Source organism: Lissotriton vulgaris, chromosome 6, assembly GCF_964263255.1.
Source record: "Lissotriton vulgaris chromosome 6, aLisVul1.2, whole genome shotgun sequence".
In the NCBI taxonomy this organism is placed as follows: Eukaryota; Metazoa; Chordata; class Amphibia; order Caudata; family Salamandridae; genus Lissotriton; species Lissotriton vulgaris.
In genome coordinates, this window is record NC_141694.1 from 202,843,991 (window position 1) to 202,868,891 (window position 24,901).

Consider the following 24,901-nt stretch of genomic DNA (forward strand, 5'->3'; position numbering starts at 1 on the left):
ACCCCATCTCCTCCTCAAGATTCCACATCTCCTTCAGCCACACCACCGAACTCCAGTGGACCAACCACCGCTGCATCCACTTCACCTTCCAGAAACCCTCCACACACCACCGCACCCAACAGATTCCTCGCCGCTGCTGGAGCAAAATCACCGAAGACCAACTACGTGCAAACCTCGCTCTCAGCCCACCCACCGACCCCTCCAACACCGATGATGCTCCGCAACCTCAGACACTGGATCAATGACTGTGCCAACACCCTTGCCCGCCGAAGAAACCCTCACACAGAGACACCAGCAAGAGAGCCAGCTGGTTCACCCCAGAACTCATAGCCTCCAAACGAACATGCCGGAAACTAGAGAAGAAACGGCACAATGAAAAGACCGGGACGGCCTCGCAGCCGATAAAGACAACAACGCACACAACTGCAAGGAGCTCTTCAACATTGTAAAAGAAGTTTCCAACTCCAGCTCCAACACCAATGACATCCTGCTGTCGCAAGCCCTGTGCGATTCCCTCACCACCTTCTTCCACCGCAAGATCGCTGACATCCATGTCAGCTTCAGCACCCAGACAGCCCCAACAGACATCGGCACACGATCAACCATGCCCCACTGCCAGCCTGGGCCAACCTGAACATCGATGACACTGTCAAGACCATGAGCACAATCCACTCCGGCTCCCCGTCAGACCTATTCTCACACCACATCTTCAACAAAGCCAGCAGGTCCCTCTCACCCCACCTGCGCAACATCATCAATCTCTAATTCTAGACCGCAACCTTCCCAGAGACCTGGAAACACGCTGAGATCAACGCCCTACTCAAAAAACCTAAGGCGGACCCGAGAGACCACAAGAACTTCCAGCCCGTCTCCCTAATTCCTTTCCCTGCCAAGGTCATCGAGAAGATTGTTAACAGACAGCTAACCCGATACCTGGAAGAAAACAGCATACTGGACCCATCCCAGTCAGGGTTCCGCAACCACAGCACTGAGACGGTCCTCATCGCCACAACCGATGACATCAGGACCCTGCTGGACAATGGTGAGACCTTCCTGCTGCCTTCAACACTGTCTGCCACCACACACTACTACACACACGCCTCCACGACGCAGGGGTCCAAGACAAGGCCATGGAATGGACCACCTCCTTCCTCTCCGGCAGAACCCAGAGCGTCCGCCTCCTCTCATTCTGATCGGAAGCCTCCAAGGTCATCTGCGGCGTACTCTAGGGATCATCCCTCAGCCCGACACTGTTCAACATCTACATGGCCCCACACGCACAAGTCGCCCAACAGAACAACCTCAACATATTCTCCTACACCGACGACACTCAACTGATCCTCTCCATCACCAAGGACCCCCTCACCACCAAAGCTAACCTTCACGAAGGAATGAAGGCCGTCGCCGACTGGATGAAGGTCAGCCAACTGAAGCTGAACACGGACAAGATGGAGGTCCTCATCCTCGGCTCCAACCCTTTAGCCTGGGACGACTCCTGGTGGCCCACGGCACTGGGGCAGCACCAACACCTACCAACCACTTACACAACATGGGAGTCATCTTCGACTCAACACTCTCCATGACCAAGCAAGTCAACACAGTCTCCTCCTCATGCTTCAACGCCCTCCTCATGCTCCACAAAATCTACAGGTGGATCCCGACAGATACAAGAAAAACAGTCAACCAGGTCCTTGTCAGTAGCAGACTTGACTATAGAAACGCCCTCTATGCTGGAGCCCCGGCCAAGCTCATCAAACGACTGCAACGCATTCAAAATGAATCAGCAAGCCTGATCCTCGACGTACCACACCACAGCCACATCACCACCCACCTGAGAAACCTGCACTGGCTCCCCATCAACAAGAGGATTTTCTTCAAGCTCCTCATCCACGCACACAAGGCACTCCACAAGACCGGCCCACCCTACCTCAACAGATTACTTTTCTTCTCTACCCCCAACCACCAGCTCCGCCGACCACCTCGCCACAGCCCGTCGTATCTGAAGAACAACCACCGACGACAGATCCTCTTTCTACCTCACCGCCAAGACCTGGAACACCCTCCCACTGAGCTTATGACAGACCCAAGACCTGCTGACCTTCAGGAGGCTACTCAAGACCTGGCTGTTCGACCAGTAGCAGCCCCCCCTTTTTTCCCACAGCGCCTTGAGAACCTCACGGGTAGGTAGTGCACTCTGCAAGTTCTTGATTGATTGATTGACTGGTGGGGTCACCTGGGTGATCATCAGGGGCGGCAGGGCAGGTTAAATAATGAGCAAGGTTGCCTTCTCTGGCATCGCTGCCCGTTTGCCCCTGATGACTCTCGACCTGGCCACTGCCCCCCTTTCAAGCATCGGAGAACTTCTCTCTGCAGGGTTCTGCTTTTGGAATCGGGGCGCTTGCTGACTGTGCCAGCCTCACCACCTGTTTCAATCTCTCTGTCGGGCTGCTGAGGGGCCACCTCTCAGGGGATCCGGCAGCAGGCACAGTTGAACAGCCTTCTCCCTTCATATTCAGAGGCCTCACTAGTTGCAGGCGTGTGGACCTTGTGTGGATGCGGGCATGTGGCCAGTGCAGCGGCAGAGGTGAGGTGGTGATGATCGGGGCTGGAGGCACGTGTGCTCTGCAGCTGACTTCGAGATTGAGCTGTGATTTAATCTGAGACAAAGCGATGCTCTCTTTTTTGGCCAGTAATTTTGTCATGTTTTGTTCTGTGCTGTATTGCAGTTTGATCGCAATTGCGGCACTAGGGCAGTAAGTGCTGTGATGCTGTATCAATTTCTGGTGAAACTTTCTGGGTAAAAGCAGTTTGCGTGGGTATATCCTCCAGCAGCTTGAAACTATTTTCTCTTGTGACACGCTTAGATTGGCTTCTTTTGTTTGATTGAAAATCGACAGAGGCTCGGTCGGGCATTGCAAATCCTAAAGCCTTGTTTTTCTCTTATTTCCTGGTGAAGTGATCTTCACTATAGTTTGAATGTTTCCAGTGCACTGGGAAGTTGTTGTTCTCCAGTGAAGTTCATGGCGTGGCCAGTCCGATCCGGCCCGTGCTGATCTCTGGGGCTTGCCATCCTTGACCACCTTGTCCAGGAGCAAAACAGCGTACCAGAGTACAGGGGTCCCAGAATTGGGTGAGTCACATGTAATTGTGACAGCGATCCCATGACTGATGCTTATTATTTGTTCAAACAATCAGGGGAGAGTATGTGGTTTAACACCTGCACCTGTTGACTTTGAATGTAGGGATCCGTGTTCGAGCTTGGGAGAATGCTTAACAACAGCCTAATATTCTGTGCAAATCACTTAATATCAATCTCTGTGCCTAAATATAAATGTCTTCATCTGTAATGTGACTGGAGCTCGTGTAAAGCACTCTGTTTCCTCTGGGTCTTGTTCTTGCTATATAAAAACTTCGATTTTTTTTCCAATAAGAGCATGACAATATGAACAGATCAAGAACCAAAACATCCAGTACTCATGGAAAGCACCTCGACTATGGCCAAAGGATATATTTTCTGCAACACAATTGAACATGTGCAGTACATTCAGGCATCACAGCAGAGGACAGGCATCCAACTCCCACAATGCATCTCCCTAGGCTTCCTTGCAGAAAATCTTACGCAGAGGCTGTCCTGATATACAGATAGGTTCACCAGGCACTTATATTTAAATGGTATAACTGATTCCAGTGGCGGAGTTCGTTTTTGTGGTTGCACAGTGATTCCAGATAACACGTTCCAGTGCTTAACCTGCATGCTTAGTTTCCAGTCTCCGGGGACCCAACTATGTTTTTTATCCTTCTGATATACAAAATTAACATATATCAATTATTTTCCAATCTATGTTCCTCCACAGACGGGTGAGACCAATTAAGAAACTCATGTTTTTAAGACATGGTGGATGCAGTGTCCTGAGATAAGCCTGTACTGCATAATACTTCTGTAGCACAGCTTGGTACATATCCTGAACTGCAAGTCTTAGAATTGAGTGGTGGTGAATAGCACTTGTTACAACGCACGCACTTACAACGCATTTCATTAAAACGCAGGTCGTTACAACGACGAGTTGTTACTTCGCATGTCATTGCAACGCAAGTCGACTTGCTGTAGATGGGGCACTGAAGTTTGGAATAGTGTAATTTACTATTCCAACTCCAGTGTGTGCAACAGAAGGGAAGGTGTAAAAAAAAGCAAAAACTAACCGCAGGCTTTATTAATTAGCCCCCGGGGGCAAAGGTTTACATTTTAGGGGGGTCCAGAGGGGCTCCCCAGCCCCGGGGACCACCACCCCCTGGGGCTACAACCTAAATGGGTAGGGGGCTCAACCGTCATCCCCCTAGCAAAATAGATGGGTCGGGGGCTCAAAGGCCCCCCCAGCCCCAGGGACCGCTAAGTCCTGGGGCTTTCTCAAAAATGGTTGGGGGAGGCTCAAAGACCCCCCCAAGCCCCAGGGACCACCACCACCTCGGGCTTTGTATGTTGTGGAGGGGGGCCGCGTGGCCCCCCTCCTGGAGCCCTCAAGGGCCCTGGGGACCGCCACCCCCAGGGCCGGCTCCTGCAGTGTTCCGGGGTGCCCACCCTGGGACACTGCTGTTTGCTGTTGCTCCCGCCCTGTCATAGCAAACTTGGTTTGGATTTTGAAAGAGAGAGCAGGAAACCTGCTCTCTCTTTCAAAATGCAAACCATTTTGTTTTCTACATGGGGAGCTGCATGTTAGCAGCTCCCCATGTGGAAAAGCAATGCCAGCTCCCGAAGGACGCTGGGAGCTGGCTCTGACAGTAGGGGCATTGGGGCTCCCCCCACGGTCTCCAACGTTAAATATGAGCCCCACGGGATGGAGTCCCCGGGAGAATAGAAATTAGTGGTAGGTGCTTTTTTTTACGGTAAAATTAGGAGTCCCACATCCAGCGTGCACTCAGCGCGGCTCCCTGGTGTACACACATTGGGTGCACAACTCCTAACGTGTAGGGTGAGCATTGGCTGCACGATTTCTCTTGCATTGGGTGCACGACTCCTAACGCGTTGGGAGCGTGACTCCAAACAAGCTTATGTGTTTAGATCTTGGGTGGCTCTAAAAAAGAGCTATTGTGTTTATTGACAGATTTTGGTACCTGCAAGTAAGTACAGATGCAGAGTCTAAAGTTCATGAGGAGGACTCTGTTGCCCTCATCTGTAAAATGTACACCCTCTCTCCTATAGATGCCATTCATATTGAAACGCAAATTGTTGTGGTAAATAGACCCCATCCTATAATCTCGGAGAAAAGCAGAAACAGATTTATTTACATGTTTCCTAGCTTTCTCAATCTGTGGACAAAATTGAGTGGACCAGTTCCATTTCTGCCTTTGGCATATGTTAGAATAGACGAAGGCAGTTTGGGGGAAAAGTGCATCAATTCTCCAAAGGTGTCCTTCATAAGCATTTCCAGACCTACCCCAGTCAAAGTGCCTAGGTCATTGCCACCACACTGCACAATTATGAGGTCAGGGTGTTGGAGATGTCAAAAGGATTTAACCAATGGCATCAATTGGTGCCACTTTAACCCTCTCTGTCCAATCCATTTAATGTTTACATTTGGTAAAGCTAGGTCTTTGTCAATGCCTCTGTTTCTGCATACCTTTGGCTCCAGAAAATATAGCTGTGTCCCACAATCCACACTCTAAGCACCTTGAAAGGAGGTCTGGATGCACTCAGATGGTCTCTGTAAATGAAATGGCAGTTTAAAAACTAAGATTTTTCTAAAATGGTGGATAAGATGCAGTTTTGAAAAACTTACATTACCTCTTGTAGACTAGTAAATGTGTTTTGGTAAAATGCTAGGGATAGGGTTTGTTGTCTAGAATCACACTGTGAGCCTCTGTGCATTTGGGAACCATTGTCCGAGATGCATTTGGGTATTTCTAGGATTTCCTGTCTTCAGTTTCTATTTTTTGTAAATTCTGGTGGTTTTTTTCAGTGTTTTTAAGTGATGTCAATCCCTTAAACAACCAAGGTTATCAGTGGTTACACATTTTCGCACCATTAAAAACTACAGAAACAGTGTTTTTCCGGTGTTTATGGAACATTTTGCTTTTATTATTGCTTGCTTTCTGCACTGATAGCGCTTGGAATATAGACAGTGTAAGTATAGTGTAGATGTAGTCCAAATAGATTTTTGCAAATTAAACTTATGGTAGTACACCATTCAATAGTTCTTCTGTGAGTCTTTGGTGAGTCTTTCCTTCCCATGTAAACTTCTGTTAAAAAAAACCTCTCAACATTGCCACTTGAAATGGGCAACAGCAAAACAGCCAGTACACACTTTGGTAACTCTGGCCTCTGACATAGCTTTCCATGCCAATACTGGTTCACTTGAAGATTGCGATTCGCAGGGCAGGTTCTGTAACATTTGCTCTGATCTGGGGGCTTATGCCCTTAGAGTTATTGAAGCAGTCAAAAATGAAGCAGCACTTTTGAAACTACAGAAGAAATTCCCCTTTACGGGAGGGATCTAGAACAGAGTACCATACTGAGGTTTCATTGAGTTCAAATGCCATTGGTGGTGAAGGAACAGTGATAGTAGATTGTCCACACCTGATTTTTGAGAATGTACTGATAACAAAATTCTGTTTGATCAAACTAATTTGTGTGCCACGTCTGACAGATTTCTGCCTAACATGTATACTCTAGTCAATTAAGCCAAGTCCCGCCCGGCAATTTGGTCATATACATAGCTGAATCACTGCAAATACAAACAATATCACTCCAATCTCTGTGGAACTTGGAAAGAACCTTTTTTGCAGAGCATTCCAAGTTACACTGCACTCCATGTTTTCCAAAAATCTGGTGTCATGTTTTAACCACTATCCAAGATGCTTGGTGATAGCGCTCCTTTTACTGGAAACAACCTTTACAACACAGTCATTACATCGCACTACATTTACAACACAGTCATTACATCGCAACATCCTTTACCACGCATGTCACTACAACGCAGCCATAACATTGCATGTCACTACAACGCATGACACTACAATGCGTGTCACTACAACGCAGGCATTACATCGCATGTCATTACAATGCATACCATTACAATGCATTGTACCCCTATACAATCCAACACCTACCCTACTGTTGCACGCCCTTAAGTTAGAATAGTAATTTTTACCCCTACACTATCCAACACTTCCTTTTCACATATACTTGTCACTATACCTTGCATTGAATGTTTAAAGCCTGAGGTGTTGCAGTTTGCCTATTATCAATACTGATTCACTAGAAACTAGGGGCTGTTGTATCAAGGGTTACCCATTCTCTGTGGGTAAATGTGATGACACATATTAGGAAAGATTCTTATGAAACCAGCCATTTTACCTATCAGGGAAAGAATCAAACACAGCCAAAATATCAAATATTATTTTGATATTTCCTGATTCTCTACAATGTATCAAATAATTAAACAAGACCTAAAACATGCTTCTAAACCCTGCATCTTTAGACCAAAGATCACAAAACTGAAAAAAAACAAAAAAAAGAAACAATATTTTAGTGGCATCCCTAAACAGCAAAACTCAAGCAGAATAATGTTAGCCCAGACTATCTTACTGCTAGCTTGTATAACAAAGTTACATTGTATTGGCCCCTTCAGGAAAAAAAGAATTACTCTTTCACTCTGTTTTTCCTTTCTTTGAATGGCATTTCGTTTGTGGTTAGTGCAGATGCAAACTGTGTAAAAGAGAATAATCGGTTAAGAAGAGCATATGCTCCCAATTTAGGTGAATATCCTGTATTTGAAAAGCGTGTAGTAGGTTGAAAAAGAAGATATGAGAATATCTGTAATGAAATTATAGAGAAGGAACAAAATCAAGAAAATGTTGAGATTGCAAGCAAAAAGAAAAACGACACTATTGAAGAGATTGTTGGGTATCAATTAGAAAATAGTTAAGGTGATCACTTGCTATGCTAATGTAGTGGTCAATGTTGTTTTTTTTTCTAGAAAATTTGCAACAGCAAATTATGGAGAATTGTGAAAAAATATGTTGTTTCTTGTTGCATTGTATTTATGAAAAATTGAGAACTGATAATAGGAAAATACAAAGTGTTTCTGATATTTCTAATCTTTTAGATATATGTTGTGGTTCCACACAATTTACGCAGAATATTCAACAAGATGCTCAGGAATTTCTAATGTATATGCTTGTAGTATTGGAAAATGAAGGAATAGAACTTTGTTATAAATGGTAACATGAATGTGAAAATTGTATGTTTACATGTAACACTAACATTGATACTGAAAGATTCATATATCTGACATTACCAGACTGTAAAACAGTGTCTTTCAACAAACTAGTTAAGCAGCAAATCAAAACATGGAGTGTAGTCAATGCAAATCAGAAATGTTATCAACATCAATTATACAAAGATTTGGACAATATATAACTTTAATGATACAACAATGTACAGCTGATGGAAGAAAATTGAAAACTTTATTTGCATTCCCAAAAAATAAAGCAAACAAAAAACTAGCAACAATGGTTCCGTTGTGCAGCACAAACTGCTTCGACAGACTGATCCCCAAAACAAATATGTTTCTTGCACTTGACGCAGTGTTGTTCAAGAAAAGCAAACTCAGGGCTTATGTCGGGTGGAGATGCAGCAGTTAATGTTCCAAAAGTACTAGGAACTGCAGGTTGAGGGTTCCTTTCCGCTCTTCTACACTCCTCCGAAGCCAGATTTGCCGGATAAATAGTATTCAGGTGTTTATACATTAAAGCAGTACTACAAGAATATTTATTTTCATCACTGCCTCTAGATAACACCCGGTCACAAATCCGGCAGGTGACTTTTGTTGCATTTACTTTCTTCTGTCCTGCTGGAAAGGTGAAGAATTTCCATACCAAAGACTCTGGCCTTTGAGGACGTGGAGCTTCTGGCAAAAATTATTCTTACGAATAATGTTCCTCCTATTGCTGTTGTCCTGAAGCCCTGTTCTTTTTTTAAAAAAAAAAACACCACAAAAAAAAGGTGAAATTAGGTAACTCTCCAAAGATGCTCAAAGAAGAATGATTGAAATAGGTGGGGTCCTTCAATAGTTCCAATGGGAAATGTTATGAACCAATCAAATCTTTTTTTTTCAGGTCACATGGGATCCGTGGACCGTGCTCACATGCAGCACGCACCCTACGCGACTTCGCAAAATTGCATTTAAAAGTAATATAAGTTTATAACAAGTAAAAATATATTATTTTTATGAATACCTTAGATTATGTATTGCCCTAATATGTATATTAATGGGATATATATATATATATATATATATATATATGATTTTAGACATAAAAATAATTTGCAGGAGTCGTGCACCCACCGCGCCCAACATGTATATGACGTATTGCGGAATAAACCCAGATCTTTTGACTTGGTGTGAGTGTTTGATTGATTCAGATGCTCCGTCCATCGCCACCCCCTTTTGTACCTCTTTTGGCCACCATAAGTGTGGCAGGGTATGCTCAGACGTGAGTCCCTTGCTCACTTTGCCACTGGATTCAACAAGCCGGGCTGAAGACGGCTGGAATGCCAAAAACCGGTCCTCGGAAGCTTGTTTCCGGTCCAGGGAAGACATGGCTTGGCAGTTCGGGCTGGACTGTTCCCATGAGGCACAGGGTCAGACTGATTTGCATATAGCCATGTCTGAACTGGGGTGGCAGAGTGGGCTAAAGAACGGTGATGGATTAAACACAGATCTTTTGACTGGGTGTGAGTGTTTGATTGATTCAGATGCTCCGTCCATCGCCACCCCCTTTTGTACCGTATTGCGGAACCCGTCACAGCGGAAGCATCGCATACAGTAATGCGCACGTGTCGCGAATATGCGGGAGCTGGAGTCACGGAGCGGTTACATAGCAACCACGCACATCTGTGAAAATAGACACCCATAGCACACCGTATGCAGATCCTTCACAACATTTCTAAAATGGTGGCTAGAATCCGCGCACCGATCGTGAAGGGTAGGCTTTGGGTGCGCGACTCCCCCCCAAAATTTGAAAAAAATATAATAAAGAAAATAATATAAATATATTAGAATACAAAACAAAAACAAAAAAAACAATATTTCAGTTTCAATACAAAATGCAAGGGGATTCCCTTGCTCTCTCACCTTGGTGGACTGCAGTTTTCTGAAACGCAAAGCGCTGCTCTGCTAACTCGAATTCAGCGCCCTTGCCCGCCCGCCTCCCGCTCCTCGGCAGCTCCTGGAAACATCGAGCGGAGCGCGGTGCTGGGCTAAGGAGACTACAACTCCCAGCAGCCCTAGCGGCACCGGCCGCGTCAGTTTCGCGCCAGGAGGCGCTGATAAACGGAGTCACCCCGGTCGAGGGGGGATTCCCTTGCTCTCTCACCTAGGTGGACTGCAGTTTTCTGAAACTCAAAGCGCTGTTCTGCTAACTCGAATTCAGCGCCCTTGCCCGCCCGCCTCCCGCTCCTCGGCAGCTCCTGGAAACATCGAGCGGAGCGCGGTGCTGGGCTAAGGAGACTACAACTCCCAGCAGCCCTAGCGGCACCGGCCGCGTCAGTTTCACGCCAGGAGGCGCTGATAAACGGAGTCACCCCGGTCGAGGGGGGATTCCCTTGCTCTCTCACCTTGGTGGACTGCAGTTTTCTGAAACGCAAAGCGCTGCTCTGCTAACTCGAATTCAGCGCCCTTGCCCGCCCGCCTCCCGCTCCTCGGCAGCTCCTGGAAACATCGAGCGGAGCGCGGTGCTGGGCTAAGGAGACTACAACTCCCAGCAGCCCTAGCGGCACCGGCCGCGTCAGTTTCGCGCCAGGAGGCGCTGATAAACGGAGTCACCCCGTCTCGCGGGACGCCGGGCGAAGCCCGGGCAAAGGGCGGGCCCTCTGTGGCCCTCAGTGGCCGAGGTAGGCTGGGCTGGGCCTGGTTATTTTCACTCAATATTCGCTTATATGAACTTGCTTTTAATCCTGCTTGTTTGAGGACGAATCATGTATTGACATTAATACACCTTACTCCATAATACCTTTGCCGGACAGGGATTGCCGCCTCTCCAGGATTACATAACTTTTACTTTTTTATATAATTTTAAACACTCACTGTATATTCTCCTCCGGAGGTTTAACACTTTGATTAAGTTTATTTTGTGGAAAATCGTACTGAAAATGTCAAAAATTTTACGCTCCGGAAGGGTAGTGGGAGAAAAATATGGCAGAAAATTAGTCACTACCCGCACAAGAAATAAATCCGTGAACAACCCACCGTTGAAGGGTCAATGCCAACTCCTTGAACTCTGGGACCTATCTGCTGTAAAAAAAGCTAAAATTGCTGCTCCAGAAATCACTGATATTAAAGCCCAGGATGTCCATATACCAGCCTCCACAGACCCTCGACTGCCCCTGGCGCTGCCAGCGGTCTTACAATCAATGGCGGCGGGGTCTTCCTCGCGGGATTCACTAGAGGGGAAGGTGATGGCCGTAGGTGAACCTGTGCATATACCCCCGATGCCTCAATCCTCTCTGAATGACAGGCCGGGGGGCGACTTGTCTGCACTATCGATCGACCTGGAACTCTGTGGACGCTACGTAAGCCCAGCTAAAGTGGAGACTCTGGAACAGTTTAAGTCCTCAGGGGGTGCCACCCCTTCTGGGTTACTGTTGTATAGTAGCACCCCTTCGTTAAATGGCCATGAAATGTCTGACCTGTTAAATGTTTCAAGGAGCCCTGACCTTAATCCTTTGGGTACCCGTTGCCCTGTGGAAGCATGTGATAAACCAATCTCAGAGTCCATGATCGCTCTGGAACAACTCCTAGCCTCAATCTTATTTCTTCTGGGGAAATTTGTAGGCAGCTCGGACTGTATCTTGGAATCAGTCACCCAAATTCTAAAGACACTGCTGCAAAAATCACCCGATATGAGGAGTGCTTCCCCCTCCAGGTCTGAACACAGCCTGCCTAAGGGGAAAACTAGAGATTCCAGAGGGGAACTTGATATGAAGGTTGTCACTCCGACTTTGGAATCACATATTGACATGCCTTTAACTGCAGCTCCCAACTGTATTAAGAACTCAGCTCTGGAGATTGAGGAAGATGATAAACCTTCGCCTGGCCCCAAAGTGGCCCAGGAGTTATTTCCTATCTTCATGCCTGAGAACGGTAAAGAACTCCTGGATGATAAACCGGAGGTAAAGGAAGACAAGGAAAAAAATGGTAAACATCAAAATATTAAAGGGAACAAGAGGAAACCGATTCGAAAATACAGAAAGAAAAAGCAGCGCCGGATACTCTTCCAAAATATTTCAGCGGCAAGAGAGAATGATGAAATTGATGTGGAGCCCTCTTCTACTTCCCTAAAGGTGGACACTGATTTGAACTTATCTACCTCGACCTCTGTAAAGGGGGAAAATGAGCGATGTCCACCTATGCCACAGGAAGTTACACCTCAAACGGGGGGTTCTCTCCCATGCTCTCCCCTACGGACCGCATCAGGAGCACCAATTTCATATCCATCTGGGGCCCTTAATCCTTTGGCCCCCCCTTTCACTGTAGCGCTAGAGTCTGAAAATCGCTGCCCTCCTGTTCGGCCTCAAAACAACTCTAAGGCCCCGGTGGATGTGCTTGTGTTAGACTTTTTACCTTTATTTGATACTGACCTATTGTTAAATAGAGCTTGGCTTCTCAAACGCTTTAGCGAGATTGAAAGTCTCTACCATATTCAATCCAGGGACATAGAATTGGTATCTCTGTTGGGTGGAGGTAGGGTACTGAGTATACGGGTGAAATTTTACCCACCTAATATAGTAAATTTGATACTAGAACAAGCCGAGAACTTTCAGTGCTTAGGTATTGACATTCTCCCTATTTCTAACCCAGGCAAGACAAATCTTTTGTTTGAAAAGGTGTTTGGGGGTGGCGAGCAAAACGGGGTCGCCTCTCCCCTTAGAGACCTAAAAATTTGGGTCTCTCGGGGAAAACGCTCAGTTTCGCACGTGAAGCCACTTCCGCTAACTCAGAATTCCTCTCTTATAGATGATAATAACCGGTGGAATTGGCTCCACAGTGCGCTATCAACAAAAACAAAGGATAACCCCAAATTGTTCCATCATCTTTAACACCTCATTAAAAATAATTTCCTGGAATGCGGCTGGGATCCACAGTAGCCCAGAGAAATTTGCCTTCTTATCTTCTCTGGGTGCTGACGTATTGTGTATTCAGGAAACATGGTGCATTGATATGTTAGCGCCACCAAAAGATTTTTATGTCTTGGAAGTACCCGCTGCTCCCTCTAAGAAAGGGCATGCCAGGGGGGGGATTGCTTGCTTATTGTCAAATAAACTGCAATGGAGATTCTCCCACTATATTGATCCAAGTAGACTTTTCCACACAATAACCATTGAAAATTTGTTCCATAATGGTATAAAATTTCCTATTGTAATTTTTAATGTGTATATACCCCCAGAGGAGTGTTTTAATGCCAGTCTGCAGCAGGTTTTCCGATATATTGAACAGATTAAAAACTCCCCATCTCCTCCAGAAATCTTGCTTGTAGGTGACTTGAATTGTAAAATCTCGAACGCTAGTCTGAAACTCTTCAGGAATAAAGTTAAGGAAGAGGTGCATTTTGTTCCTCAGACACTTTTTCCCGATAAGTTGGTGACAAACAAAAGAGGGAAGATTTTGTTAAAAGAATTAGCGACTGGTGATGGTCTTATTTTAAACGGAAGATTTCCGTCTGACGTACCCGCTAATTATACTCATAAATCCCCCTTTGGGTCGTCTATTTTGGACTATGCTATCGCAGACTATGGTCTGTTTCCTTACATTCAGGACCTTAAGATTATACCTACGTCCCTCAGCGATCATAGTATATTGTTCTTAACAATGTCTTTAAATCCTTTGAATACTTTGTCTTGGTCGCTCAATGGCAACGATGCTACCTTCCATGCTTCTTCTGGAAGGTGCTTTTGGAATTCTGCCGCTATTAATGGGGTACAGGACTTTTTGTCCGATACCCTAATGGTAATAAATGAGTGGAATGGTAGCGAATTAGTTTACTTTGAAGAATTTATGCGAAATATTAGACTTTACGCAAAAAAAACTGTACCCCCTAGGAAAGGGGAAGTGGCCCCTAATACATTGCGCATTCTGAATAGGGAAATAAATAAACTAGTCCGCGAACAATACTTAGACAGAGTCTTGGAACGTGGGAAAGAAATTGCAAGGTTAAGAAGAAAGAGAAGCAGACTCAAGCAAAAAATTAAAAAGGAAAGGGAGGACAATGTTTGGATTAATCTGAGGGAATCTGTTGTACATGGTAAAATTAAAGATTTTTGGGCAATAATTGGGAAGGGGTGTGGTACGCGTCGAAGTCCCTCCCCCATTCCTATAGCGGAAGAGGTATGGACCTCCTATATCCGGGAGCTCTATGCAGGGAACGGGATTACAGGTGATGATAACTCCATATATGCTGCACCTGAAGACCCTGTATTCTACCCCTCAGAAAAAGAAATCGAGATGGCTATAAAAAATATGCATCCTTCTGGGGCAATGGGCCCGGACGAACTCCCCATGATGGTCCTTAAACAAGATCCTTTAAGATGGAGTAAAATCCTGTATCCCCTGTTTAAAGCCTGTCATCTCTCCAAAACTGTACCTGCATCTTGGAGGGGAAGCATTTTGGTTCCCATTTTTAAGAAAGGTACAAGGGATAGCCCCATTAATTACCGCCTGATTGCGCTTCTCGACTCCATCGGAAAGGTCTTTGCGAAATGTCTTCTTATTTCCCTTTCCGATTGGGTCGAGGAGGGCAATATTTTGCCGTTTGAACAGACCGGCTTTCGTAGGGACCATGGTACGCTAGACAATCTCACCGCCCTTCATGTGATCACAGATAAATATGTCCAGGTGAGAGGAGGGGTGGTGTATGCCGCCTTTATTGATTTCTCCACAGCGTTCGACAAAGTAGATCGCGGAACGCTGTGGAGAAAATTGGCGATGCTTGGTGTCCCTACCCTCCTGTTGGAGTTGGTTCGGTCTCTACATACTGAGACCTGGTGCAGGGTTTTAATGGGGGGCGAAAGGGGGCTTTCTGCCCAAATTCCATCTCTGAATGGCCTTAAACAAGGCTGCTTATTGGCTCCCCTTTTGTTCTCCTTATACACGGCTGATCTTCCCGCCGCCGTGTCTGCCAGTGAGGGGATTGCCCCGATGGTGGGAGGGATTCCAATATCCTGCCTGATGTATGCAGACGATGTCCTTATCCTCGACTTGACTCCTAAGGGTCTTGCGAATCGGCTACAGGCTCTTCATGCTTTCGCTGTAGATCATCGCATGAAGATTAACATTACCAAAAGTAAAGTGATGTGTATAGCTGGTAAGAAGAAGTGCCGCTCTATAAATTACGGTTGGGCTATCGGGGGACATAGATTGGAGGTCGTAAACTCCTATGCTTTTTTGGGAAAAATATTTACGGCTAGTTTGAGTGAGAAGCTCCATATAGAGCATTGCTCCCGCAAGGCTCTTGCCCATGGCAATGGTTTAAAGTCTCTATACCAGGCAACGGGGAAAAGGCATTTTTCCAGTCTTCTGGAAGTTTTTAGAGCAAAAATTCCCGCAACTATCTTGTATGGTATTGAACTAATAGAGGTGAAAAACTGGGACTTTTGCCACAAGATTGAGGGGAAACTCTTAAGATCACTCTCTGCCCTAAACACTGCTTGCCCACTAGCCGCTTGCAGGCTTGACTTTGGACTCAGGAGTACCTGGGTACAGGGTCTATGTGCCTTAATAAGATGGGTGGCCAGTCTGGCTAGAGCGGGAGTAGGGACCATGCGAGCCCTCCTTAGAAGTGAATTATTGGGCAATTTTAAAGAGTTCTCTAAACTTGTAAGTAACTTTATAAGGGCTGTAACGCTACTTAAACTAGATGAAAGTGTTCTGTTCTCCTATTCTCCCTTACAGTTAAAACTTGTCCTAAAGGAGGCATCGTGGGGGTTTTGTTTTTTCTCTGATAAAAAGTCAATTGGTGATAAAAGGAATGTGGAACCTCTCATTACTTCCTATATGTTGAAGCGGCCACAACCCTATGCTTTATGGAATCTACTGCATGGTATTCGTAGATTTTGGTTTTTGTTACGTTATGATTTAATTCCACTAAATCTACTGTTATCCAAATGGTATGGCTCCTCTGCTTTGTGCAATTTATGTAAATTGAGCACCCAGGACTGTATGCATGTTCTATTAATTTGTCCCATGCTCCGTAATTTGCGCAATCGATGGTTAAAAGTAATTTGTCTCCGCCTTGGCATTGTCACTTTAAAGGGCTTTCTTCATGCACTTTATTGCCCTCCGAACGAAATGTTCTGTTTCCATATTTTTAACTTTTTTAAAGGATTTTTAGCTATTTATTAATATGTACCTGGAGATGTTTTGTCTGTCCGACCTTTGGTAGATTATCCTTTTGTGTGTATCTATTGTGGATTGAAGCTTGTTCCTCAAACAATTTGATTTCTTGTGTATTTGTTGTTGTTTATTGTATATTTTATGTGGCCCTCTTTGAGAGCCAAAACATAATAAATAAATTTGATTTGATACAAAATGTTTTTCCATTTATATTAAAAAAAGAAAATGCTCTTTAATAAATAAAATATGTAAAAAAAAGTTAAAAAACTAGAAAATCAGTATCCCAAAAATACATATAACTATTATTACATTTAAAAATTATCATTTAAAAAACCTTTGAAATTCACTGTAAAAACCATTGGTTTCATACATGTTATAGTTAGGAATAATCATTTAAAAAACCTTAGAAATTCACTGAAAAAACACAGGTTTCAAACATGTTATAGTTAGGAATTAGCATTTAAAAAACCTCAGAAATTCACAAAAACATAGGTTTCAGACATGTTATAGTTAGGAATTAGCATTTAAAAACCTTAGAAATTCACTGAAAAAAATATAGGTTTCAGGGATGTTATAGTTAGCTGGACATTTAACTTGCGCGCCCGCAATGCACTGCTGATGATGTCACATATTACATCATTCATGACATGGTCAGTGACATCACTGATGACATCACTGATGACATCATCCAGTGAATGTGGTTAGGTTTGATATTTAATATGTACTATATATATATAGCAATCTGCAATGAACAATGAGTGGATGTATAAGTCACTGGATGTTGGATTTAGTAGCTGTGTGATTGACTGTTTAAGTGACTCATTTAAAGTGTCTTACTAAATACATGTCCGGTAAGCGATTTTAATTATTCACAAACCAGGGTTGCCATTTTTTGTTTCATAAGAAAGTTATGGAGGGGCTGAAAGAGGTGCAGACTAGCCGCACTGACAATGAAGACAGTAGAAGAGTGCCCACTATTGCGTTAGAAGCATCAGACACAACTGTATTGCTAGACTTGCTACATCTGAATGAGGAGGCCAGTATGGGGATTGAAGTGGAAGGAGAGTTATGCTTCACGCAGGAAGGGCTGTGTACCGAGAATGTAACACAATTGCTGCAAAAATTTGAAACACAGGCACAGAAAAAGTTGTGATGAGGCAAATTGCGATACAAAAAGCAGCGATAACCAGCGGCAGACCTGCAAATCCCACATGTCTGGTGGGAAAATGCACTATAAAAGCTACAAAACAACACACCAGAATCAATCCAAACTGCATAGCAACAAGGATGCACCCTGACCGAGCGCAGAGGCCAATGAGAACCCCACAAGCCCGACAGACCACCAGCAAGGAACAACGGGGTCGGGGAAGGTCAAGGAGAAGAGGAAGAAGAAAATGGGGTGCAGTCCGCAGGAAAACCAGATCAGCGTCACGGAGGTGATAGAACACACTACCATCAACTGACCCACAGTTAAACTACTGTGAATGCAGTCAGAGTGCCGAGGAGAGTAAGAGGCGCTGGCATGATGTGAAAAGCCACACCAAGCACAAACCCACTGCCAACAGGAAGGCAGCAACAGCAACAGGAGGTGGGAGTCCTGCGCCACAGGAGGAGCTGGAGGAAATGGAGGCCACAGTCATCAGTGTGGAGACGGAGACGGTGCAAGGAGTTGGGAGTACGGACACAGCTCAAGGGGACCGGACACAACATCAACAGGGTGAGCAACAACCAGGGACTGGGTGGATGGGGGGAGATGGGCACAATGACACACATGCACAAAGATGTGTAGCACACTGCACACCCTCAATGACCTTGGATCATGTCCCTGATCCCAGAGGCACACTGCATCACACACAGATAGCAATAACAGCACATCCCACAACAATACTCTACAACGTCCAACACCGACACTGCAGAACAGGGGACTTAACTGGGTCCGCTCAAGCACAGAAACATGTCAAACACATCAAGCAGAGCAGGAAATTGTTAGATTCATACTTACGCGTACATCCTCACATCGTCACGCAGTCCAAAAGTCCACTGTCCTGCATCAACTTGGCAACACCATCCAAACAGTCACAATGTACAATGTCGTACAGTCTGCATGTCAACAAGAACAATGCTCAAATATACATGTCAACACAATGTCAACATGCATCTCCCCTTCACACTGCAGAGGGACAAACAACACCTCCAGCAGACCAGACCAGACAACCCATCATTGATGCTGGAGAGGACCACAACAACTTCGATACCAATGCCCTACAATAGCTCATGGATGTAGGGGAGTAGGATCTGCTTACTATGGTTACCCCCACTTTTTGCTGGTGTTTTACTGTTTCTCGACTTTAGTCTTGCTGGGGCCCTGCTATCCAGGACCCCAGCCTAGCTGCTTCCTCTCTAAAATGATTGCATGTACTTTAGGTACACTCCAGTTTGGTTGTGAGTCCCTAGTATATGGTAGACTAGGGATTGTTCTCAGTTTAGGAGTCCTAAAGTTAGGAGTCCTAACTGTACTACTCTTAAACTGAGAAAAATCCTAACTTTAAGACTTTCGGTATTCACAGAAGGCATTTAGGAGTCCTAAAGTTAGGAGTACTAACATTATTACTCCTAAACTGAGAGAAATCCTAACTGTAAGACTTTCGGTATTCACAGAAGGCATTTAGGAGTCCTAAAGTTAGGACTCCTAACTTCTGTGAATACCAAAATGAGTAAGTGCCTTCTGTGAATACCAAAATGGTAGTAAGTTTAGGATTTTGTCTTAAGTTAGTTCTGTGAATCGTACCCAATGTTCTTATGGATCCAGACATTCTAATTACAGTATTGTTTTTTCAATATGCAGAGACAAGCTGGAATAGAACCCATAACGTTTCCTAGCACATAACTGAAGAACTACATATTATTGGGAGGAGTTTCCATCACTGAGATTACAGATTGCACTGGTAGACCTGCTTTTAAGGTAATTATTTACATCATAAAGCAATTGAGTATAGTTGTTTTAAACCAGTTATAGCATCAATAATAGGTAACTGAAAGTATTCCCTTCTTTCCACTATGTGTATCGATAACCAGGATATCACTTTTTCTGTGAAATAAAATCCCTCAGATAGGTAGGCTCTACTATATGCCTGCACAGGGGATTATTGTACCTCAGAAAATTGTCATACCCAGAGACTACAGTTAAATAATAAATGACCTCCGTATTGATATTACACAGTTTTTTCTGTCTGTGTTGCTGATGTGAATAATACCTCAATTAGCTGAAGAGTCTTAGTATATAAACACTGTCTTTTATCTGGTGTCTAAATTTTCATTTCAATTTTTCTTTTTTTCTACTATTTAAAGGTAACATGATGTCTCAGCACGTTTATATATTTCTATTTTTGAAAATTCTGATAATTCTTACTCCAGTCTGATAATCTTTCATAAGCGCTTATACTTGGCACATTTGCTTGTAATGTTGAATATATGTATGAGGACACATGTAAGATATCTCCTGGGGCTCATTCATAATAAATTAAGCTTCAATTTAAAAAAAAGTATTTTCTTGTCATTACAGACACCTTTTCCCCTTTATCTCCCCCCCACTTCCACCAGTTATAAGGCATAACATAACAGGTCCTGAAGAAGGTGGCGTAGAAATTAATTGATGCCATCGAAACGTACTTTGACCAGCAAGAGTGACACCCCAGTTATCAGCACAGCAACCGAGGGTGGATGTTCTCACTGAGGGCCATATGTATGAAGCTAATTAGCATTCGCAAAGGCCGAAATTCTGCGATTTTCAGCCTTTGCGAATGCTAATTACCTAAATGGTATGTATCAAAGATTTTTGCATCAAAATAAGGAATCACAAAATTTGCTATTCCTTATTTGCGATTGCACTTAAGGAATCGCAAATTTTGCGATTCCTTAAATGCAATGTATCAAAGAAAAAATATGGAAAAAATGCCATTAAGGAATCGCAAATTACCACCAACTTCTAGTTGGTGGTAAGTTGCGAATTCTTTTAATAATGCTTTTTTCCAAAAAACCAAAGGTGCCATATGACACCCATACATGCCCTTAGGGCATGTATGTGTGCCATATGCCCCCAAATGTCTTTTTCAGGGGTGCAGCAGGGTGTTCTTGAGACACCCCTGCACCCTTGAAAAAAATTCCTAGTTTGCGATTAGCAAATTGCTAATCGCAAATTGCCCCTTCATTCCTACGGGCCTCCTGGCCCATAGAAATGAATGGGTAATTTGTGATTAGCAATTTGCTAATCGCAAATTAGGAATGGCAAGGAATCGCTATAAAAAAGCGATTTTGTTCATACATACCATTTTGCATTTCCTAAATAGCGATTCCTTAAAATTCGCTATTTAGGAAATGCAAATTGGTTTGATGATACATATGGCCCTTAGACTCTTTTCATCTGTGCATGTAGTGTTATTCTGGGGTGTAGAGTGTGAGAGTGCGGTATGCATGTGTATCGTTGTGGAAAGTAAGAAGAGAGTGTATGTGTCGAGGTGTACTTGATTTATTTATTGTAGACAGTTATGATTTTTAAGCTGTTGTCATATGTATAACATTAGTTGAAACATGAAGACAAATCAGTGTGATATCAAGTGTAATAATTTGTATATGTCTTATAATGTGAAAGTCTTAAAAAAAGTAATAATTGAAATAAAAATTGTAAGAAGGGTTACCTGGTCTGAGTGGAAAATTATGTTCTGTGTGCCCCAAAGTAGAGCTTTGATAAGCCAGTAAGTAAAGAAATATAGGTCTAGATGGTAACTTTGTATACACCCCTGGGAAGCCTTCCAAAATGGCACCACATGACTACTACTGTAGCCTGGGTAAGGTGGGGCACGTACCCCTTACTAAGATATTGATTACCTATATCTAACTTTAATCACTGACACATATAAACCTCAGTCACTCCTATGGCAGGCCTTATCAATCCTGAAGGCAGAGTGCTCGGTTTTGTGTGAGAGGGTGCCCATGCATGAGCTGGGCCCCTCTGCAGCTTTTGGAGCCTATTTTCTGAGGCTGCTCGGTGATGCAGCCAGACCATATACTCTTAAGTGCGTTATAACCTCGGGGTTAAGGCTAATTTAGGGATGGCTGCATGGAAACATGTTGTGTTTAGTATCAAACATTTTGGAATCCTACCCCCACCAGTCCTGGCGGCGGGGGTAGAATTCCACCTTTCTAGAGGGAGAGACATGTACACACTGGTCTGACCGGTAATAGTTTAAAGGAACCCTAGCATCACAGAATGGTTGCTGCAGCCACAGACATGGGTCTGACCTCCTGCTGCTGGACGAAACTCCGGCAGGGGAGGCCTGGACAACAGATTTCCTGCCACAAGGAGGTGTTAGCACCTCCCAGACAGGCTTTAGTGTTTTGGGGCTGGGTGGGGGCACTCAGAGAGTGCTTTTCAGACAGTGCAGGGGGCACACTTGGTGTCCCTGTGCATACCCCAGTTCAAACTGGTTGCATGGGTGCTCAGCCCCTGCTCTGGTGCGAAACTGGACAAAGGAAATGTGTGTAGCCACCCCTCTTTCCTGACCCTCCCATGGGTGGTTCCCCACAGTATGTTCAACCCCTTTCTTCAGTATAAGTAAGGGACCCCTGGCAACAGGACTTTAGATTATACCTGGACAAAACTCTGAAGCTGAATCCTGGAACTTCACTACTAACGACTAGAGGACTGAAGAATCTCCCTTGTGGTCAAGAAGTGACCCCCCCTGCTCAAGCAGGCACCAAAGAAGCATCTTGCCGGTCTGCATTTCCAAAGCTCCCACTGGACTCTGAAGTATTTGTGACACAGGACATAGACTTCCAGACTTCTCAGAGGCCGACAGGAGATCCCAACAAAGCTGAGGTCCTCAACCCTCACGAGTGACGTGGGGCTGGAACTCCTGGTCACCGTGAACATTTGCTAGTGCATCGACTTGCTGAGCTTTCTCAAAGTTGTGCATCGGGCTATTTGTAGTCCATGCCCCGAGCACCATCTGCACCAAAGATTGTGGGCCTACACTCCACAAGTGTTCCAATAGCCCACTTCCGGCATTTCTGCTTGAGGCCCCTTTGTGATCTATGTTCTGTCGACTGGTGGGTCCCCTCGAAGGAAACTCTACTTTTCCTTGGACTTTCCTACTTGCTCAAGACGTGCCCTGACTCTCCACTATGTGGTGAGTCCCTCAGACCTTGCTGGTCTGCACAGTAGCCGATTTCTACTTCCTGGGTGGGTTGCTGTTGCCAAGGCTTGTTTGGTCCAATCCGGAAACCGACACGGCAGCAGTCGACATCCTTTGCGGGACAACCTAGAATCCAGCATCTGGTTGTCGTAGACACCTCCTGGTCGTTGTGGCTGAAGAGTCAAGCTTCACCTTTTTCACCTGCAAGCACCTGACATAGGTGGGCATCTGCTCATCGCCTTCCTGGTCACTGGCAAGTGACCCAGACTCTGTCCCCTCTGCTTTCAGGTTCTTCTCATCCTTGATACAGGCTTGGATCCACCCAGACACTCTCCACTTGGACGCCAGCAGCACTTTGCAGCAGATCACCATTAAAAACAACGACGAAACCCGACACGAAGAGACACATATGCACCCAGCTTCCCTGGGTGAGGTAACTCGAGTGCTCTGGTTCTCCCGTGGGTGTTAACTCTAGAACCTCCTAGTTCTAAAGCGGTTTGCTCCAAGTCCTCTTCTAAGTGTCCTTAATCCTTAAAATTATAACTGTGACTTTCCCCATAGAAGCTAATGGTGATTCGCGGCTGTGTTTAGACACTGCACGAGTCCCCCGTGGGTCCCCTGTGTCACTACCTTGGGTCGTTCCTGGTGGCCCCAGCAGTTCTACAGGCTCCAGGCCTCGTCTCTATGACAGTCGTGGTTCTTATACCACTTTCTTAATATATGGTTTGGTACGCCCCTAGGGCTCAACGTATATTGTGCTAATTTACTGTGTGCTAATTAAGTTTACTGAATGTTTTTTTTTTGCCTCTAACCTCATAAAGAGACTAGAGGGATGTATTTAGAATAAATACATATATTTTATAAATATACCTGGTGTGGTTCTCCTTTCCTTTGGTCGTTCACGAGATTATAGACTGGTAAAACAAGCTGCTTAACATTCCTTCAAGACTGAGCCTGAAGGCTGCTCTCCACAGCTACCACTAGGATAGCTTTCTATTAAGGTTGTCTATAACCTATCATCAAATAGGGTCATTTGGACTGGTGCAAGGTGCCCACTAGAATGGTGGACAGCATATGCCAGGCCAACTTCTCACAATGGACATCCCAGGCAAACCCACCACTAAGGAAGATAAGCTACATAGAGGAGAACCCAGCCCCTGCATAGACCACACAGCAGGAAGCACCCGCAAGCACGGCTGGCACCCAACACGCCACCGAGGCACACATTGCATTCAAATGCCAGGAATCCGAATGCCAAAAGGAGTTGTCCAAACAGGTGCGGGTGGGGTTAGTGCTCAGGGAAGCCAAATACCATTACATATGGGGTCTCCAAGTCCCAGCAGGACAAACCTGCACCCCACAAAGGAGACCCACACTGCGACAGAGACACATGCATTTGCACATTTCCTGGACTGAACCACGCCCAGAGCCCCGGAATTACCATTCACACACCCACGCAGGACCTCCGCACAACAGCCCAGTACTCTCCCCTTACGTAATGAGAGGCTGACAACAAAGCTACATGTCCAAGTACTAATACGCTCCCTGCGAGGTCATGGCTGTGTCCGCTGTACACAGCACAATGTAATTATGTAGGGCCCGGGCACCCATGCACACATCATGACCACACGGACACACACAGATAGTTTGTGGAACTGGATACGGGCACGTCTGCCCAGCCCCTTTATTAGCAGGGTCACATGTACAGTGACGCCTTTGCTGGATGTGTGTGGGGTGAGAGTAAGCCAGCCCTCATGGAGTGGTTGGTGCTGGCAACAAATACAACAGTAAACTCTTTGAAACTGAAACAGTAAACACCAGCATTACAACAGGGATGCATTATGGTGGTAGCCGGAGCTACAGAGGCCACCCAATGTGCAAACAGAAGTGTCCGTGAGTTGCAGTGAACTGAGGTTGGGGCACCAGAGCTGAGCGCGCTCATGTGAACAAAATGTCTAGGATTGGGTCCCTTCTGGATATTCCTGATGCAGCTGCAGCGGGGGGAATAACACCTGCATCATCTTACCCATCATCGTCCCAGGTCTACCGCACTGCCTGAGGAGACATTGCAGCCTGAACTTGCAATAGCACATAACCAAAACAGTAATGGAAGATGACTCGTGGTGCTCTGAGTTAGTGGCACCTGGAGTGCTGAGCAGGGTATCAGGCAGATGATGGCATCCACGACAGGTGTGAGCAACTCCATTAGTCTGCCAGTACCACTGTTTCAACTCTGGCAGATGGTGGTTGGAGTTAGCCCTGGCGATGGTGGCATGTACCTCCTGCTGTGATGTGACGTCTGGGCCGGTCAAGACTCAATTTGAT

The 24,901-nt window shown here is 45.1% G+C and overlaps 1 protein-coding gene across 1 annotated transcript in view; it reads right to left on the reverse strand.

Moving 5' to 3' along the window:
* Window positions 1-24,901, reverse strand: part of LOC147707023 (adhesion G protein-coupled receptor F5-like) — a 948,772-nt gene that overhangs the window by 108,997 nt on the left and 814,874 nt on the right. The gene's annotated exons all lie outside the window — the stretch shown is intronic.